Source organism: Oryzias melastigma, linkage group LG17, assembly GCF_002922805.2.
Source record: "Oryzias melastigma strain HK-1 linkage group LG17, ASM292280v2, whole genome shotgun sequence".
NCBI lineage: Eukaryota > Metazoa > Chordata > Actinopteri > Beloniformes > Adrianichthyidae > Oryzias > Oryzias melastigma.
The window spans coordinates 30,969,417-30,974,379 of record NC_050528.1 but is presented as its reverse complement, the minus strand read 5'-3'; the positions used below and the strand labels follow the sequence as shown (position 1 = coordinate 30,974,379).

Below are 4,963 nucleotides of genomic sequence, written 5' to 3'. Positions count from 1 at the left end.
ACTCCTAAAAAGGTTCAGTTTGGGACAAACAAAGTCCATCTAACTTGACAACATAAATGGTGGAAACCTGTCGATAAGTTGATAAAATCACAACGCCACGAATTATCTCCATTTAAATAGAGTCAAGCCCCAAACAATAATTTCAGGCATTTAGTTTCCATCATCTGGATTACCGGACTACACCTCCATGTGAGGGTGGTTTCCCGCCTGAGGAGTTAACAATCAGGAAGATTTCTGCTTTTGCCAAACAACACAAGAATCTATACTCTGAGGGTCAAGAGCTCCATAGCTTCACAGTGTAATGCAAAAAGCATATTTATGTGGTATTACAGCACTCAATAAAACAAGCAAAAACGGTAAAACGGAATACAAACAATCCTTGGAGTCTGAAAAGAGAAATCAATGTTTGCAACAGTGACAGACACTCCTATAGATGAAGCTTCTGTGCTTCTGCTCAGGTTGATAGCCATCAATCGATCCTTCGTCTCTGCCTTATTTTTAACCTGCATTTATGTTCGTCTATAGTGGAAATAACAACAATAATTTGTTGTTTGACATGACAATCACACACAGCCCAACAAATCAATAAATCCAAACAACTTCAGCAAAAGTTTACAGCCTGATGAGCTTAAACAACCGATGTTTATGCTCTCTGGTTTGACGCTCTGCACATGGGAGAAACAGAGGGTGAAGGAAGGGATGTCTGACCAGGCTTTTTGGTCCCAATCGGATTTTGAGTCATTTGATTTTTTGTGATCCAATAAAAAATAAACACATTTTAAAAAATATTTCCAAGTCATCCCCTAGATTTATTTTTTAGACCTTCTCTTATCATTTTACACTCAAACAGAGCAAATCTGTGAAGTAGCTTCAACAATCAACTAAAATATCTGATGATTAGTCATGTGAGAAAGTTTGGTGACTGTAGCTTTAGGATCTCTAGAACGATTGAACATTTTTGATAATATTGTGATTCATATTTAACTTTAAAATACCTAAAAAATCCTCCAAAACAATGACTTTCTACCAACATGCATGAATACGATGAAGAGTTTTCATGTCAAGCTCAAATCAATGTGACTATTTATTAGTTTGCTGTGACTTTATGGACGGTCCCTTGGCAGCCGCCTCACTGCCATCTTTCTGCTGACAGCATGGAGAGAGGGATTGTCATTGAAGAGAACCTGTTCTTGTTTCTTTTGAAATGCTTTTGCAGGTCATTGTTTGAGCTAAAACAAACTGCAATAAGTAAGCCTAGTTTCCATGGAGCGCTACGGTCCAGTTCGGTGTGGTCCAGTTTAGAATAGAATAGTTTAGTTCAGAATAAAATAAAGGTGAGCGTTTCCACTCTATGTTGGACCGTCATGGCACATGCGAGGTGAAGCTAACAGCAACAACAATAAAGGTCACACAGCAGATCATTTTATTGTTTTTTTAATACTTGGTATATAAAATCGTTTAATGTTGTTTGAGAGAATAATGTGGGTGATGAAGAAGACTACAGCTGCTTTCTTGGCCATTAATATTTTCATAAAGTCCCATCGACAGGTTCCAACTGTAGCCCCGCCCTAACCAGTCCATTACATTTTTCTATGGACCTGCAACCAACGAAGATCCAAAAATGATGCGGTTCGGTCCAGCTTAATGGGTCCATTTTATAATGGCAACGCCTAAAATACCGGACTGGACCGGATCGCTTTGTACCTTTTCGTAGCAATCAGTGGTTGTGTCTGAATTCCTTCACTTCTTAACACAATATATAGTACAATTCCAGAAACCTGTGTTCTAGAAATTTCCCAAAAACATTGGATTTAAAAATTTTTTTGTTAAAATGTATTATAGTTTATAAATATTTTTTACAAACCAAATTTAACTTTTTAACATAACTATGATTAAAAACAGGCAGGATTATTATACCAAAGTAAATCAACTTAAACCTTAAATAACTTTCAATATTTTACTCTCTATAAAAATATATATTTTGTCAAAATTATACAAGTTAGAAATAAGTGCAAGATAACATTGGGTCATTAATAAAATTAAAGTAAAATTACCTTTAGGGCCGGATATAATTACCCGGAGGGCCGGATATTATTACCCGCAGGGCCGGATCCGGCCCCAGGGCCTTGACCTTGACACATGTATATTAGAGGGATACTTGAAGTCCCTTCACTCTACACTTAAAAAAACAATTTTTCCTTTCCCGTCAAATGCCCCTTCATTTGGAGGGGTAGGGAGAAGACGAAGGGGTGGTGGAAGATTTCGAATTGGGCCATATTTCCCTCCCCCAAAAAAGAAAGTAGTGAGCATGGTGTCTGAATGCTTTTAAAATCCAGAGCACTACACAGTCTTGCACTATTTAGTTTTGGGAATTCGGCCACAGCCTTACTCAGTTTAACCCTTTAATACCGAGGTGTCACCTGAAACACAGCATCTTTAACGTCCGATAAATTTTCAACCGTAAAGACGATCAACGTCATTCCAGTAGATTCTGAAGGAGAAAAGCAGCATGAGCTCATGCTGCTTTTCTCCTTCAGAATCTACTGGAATGACGTTGATCGTCTTTAAGGTTGAAAAGTTACAATAAATTAAAGAACATAAAAACTGGAGGTCTGGTGTTAAAGGGTTAAAACATTTATTGAGAGGTTTTGAGCCCGGACATCCGAATCTGTGAATATCTCGCTCCCTTTACTGAACTGTTTGTGCTCGCCACCTGTTCTAACTGCTGCCGTATTCTTAGGATAAAGTAAATATCTGATCCGTGATCGGGATATGACATCCAACCTAAATCAAGTGTGAAACCACGTGATCCGGCCCAATTTCTGATGGGTACATCCCTAGTTGAAGGGACGCAGATGTTTTTACTGCAGACACCATCGGTTGCAACAGTGTTAATAGAGAAGCAACCATGACAAATAAGGGAGCTTGCAGTGGAGAGGAGAATCCAACACCTCCAGTGTAACCTCTAGTTTGGAGAAAGTTGGTGAGGTGAGGGGGAGGGAGGGAGGTGTCCAGCGTGCACTGCAGATTCTGCTCTTTGAAAATAAGAGAGCTGAGATTCAAAGTGGGGAGCGGAGGATGGAGGGAGCCTCACCCCTTCACCGTCTCCTCTCTTCAAAGTGCAGCAAATGGGCAGAGAAAGGAAAGGAACCATCTTGTCCTACATGATAAACAGCAGTAATTCTGTTATTGATGTACAGAGGTAAATATGCCGTGAAGAAAATGAAAGAGGAACGCAGAAAGAGAAGACAAAAGGCAGGAGAATTCGCTTATTACAGTCCACCATTTCTTAACTGTCGGAGGAAAACCCAACACTTCTATTGTAGAAGACGCAACGTCTTCAAAGAAATTGATTATATTTAGGCGCCTCTTTTATTCAGCTCAATCTTAAATGAAACAAAAAAGAAGTCCGTTTAAAACATTTGAGTCTTTTTGTTGTTGTTTTTGCTCTGAGAATTCCTCCATAGAAAAAAAAGATAATAGAAAATGGAACACTGTTAATCTTGTGAAGAGAACCAGTTCATTTCCAATCAATTAGTTATGTAGCGTAAAGAGGCCAAATTCCAAATGAAAGTAAGTGTAAAAATAAAATGGAAAAACATAATGGAACTAAATGGGCCTTGAACTTTCATCTCCTGGTAAGCGCCTTCGAGCTGATTTATACCTACGTCCTCTCCATGTCCTCTTTGAAAGTGGAATATTTTCCAAATAACACTTGGAGTAAATTCCAGTAAATACAATTCAATTAACACTGTGGACAAACATCCTTATCACAAATTGTTATCTGTCACAAATATTCTGCTTTTTTTCTTTTCTCTAGAGGATGTTATAAACTTTTAAAAGCTAAAATGTTGTATTTATATGGAGCTTTCCAGCTTCTTGCTTTGCAAAGGCAGCTATATAAAGTCAGTACAGGTGTCAGACGTGGAAATATAGATTAGTCTTTAAAAGAGAGGCCCCTCTAAGGCGTGAAACCGTCAAGGTAGAAGGCCTTTGTGGTCATTACTAATTGACAAAAAGATTTTCAGAAACTTTCAAAGTCATCGCTGGCTTGAGTCTGAACCAGGAGTCGTTAGAGACCCCGATTCAGGCTGCACCCAATTTTTCTTAGGTTGCAAAATGCCAAGCCAACCTGAGGCTGAGACAGGCTGTGGTACTCTGCTGCAGAGAGACAGTTGGTCATTAATCATGATTCCCACATTTTTTTGCAGACTTCATTAAAAAGAGGGTTAAAGAGCCCTTCTCCGTGTGGGTTTTCAGCTGGATAGACTGATTTAGAGAGATAACACATCACACGTAGACAGCTTTTAGGGGAATGCGATTTTTCCTTAATAAGAGAGAAAAGGTGACAAAAAAATCATCCGGGTTCACAATTTTTTGGGGAAAGTAATACTTGCATTTAGGCTTCATCTGTGTATAATTGTGTGAAAATGAATGAAGGTAGATACACAGAGCCGAGGAGTCCAAAGAGAAGAGCTCCAAATACTGAGCTTTGGGCTTTTGTTGTGTCTTCTTACATAAATAATAAGACATTTTTCTTGTCGTTTTATTCTTTTTAAAGGGCCTATACCATCCAAAATCAACTTTTTGAGCTTTGAAGTGTATTTTATAATGTTCATTTCTCAATCAGTGGGTGAAACACAGAAACACCGTCAAGGCCGACTCTAGGTTGATATTATGAAATGGTCACCCACAAGGAGCAAAAGCCGATCCTCAGAGGTCAAAGTGTTTGACTTCCGGATCGGATACGATTTCACAAAAATGGCTCATATTTAAAAAATGATTTGTTAATTATTTAGTGTTCCAATGGTAATATACGATCGTTTATATGGATGTAGTTCACTCTAAAAGGCTTAAGAAAATCATCATGGTATAGGCTCTTTAATTTAAATTATTTTAATTTAAAAGATCTGTGTTTGTGATGGTAAAGTGTATATAAATGATTTGAAGTTAAGATCCGGAT

At 38.1% G+C, this 4,963-nt stretch overlaps 1 protein-coding gene across 2 annotated transcripts in view; it reads left to right on the top strand.

The window, feature by feature from the left end:
* cadm3 (cell adhesion molecule 3) overlaps nucleotides 1–4,963 on the top strand; it is a gene marked incomplete in the record, with an annotated part of 145,876 nt that overhangs the window by 62,082 nt on the left and 78,831 nt on the right.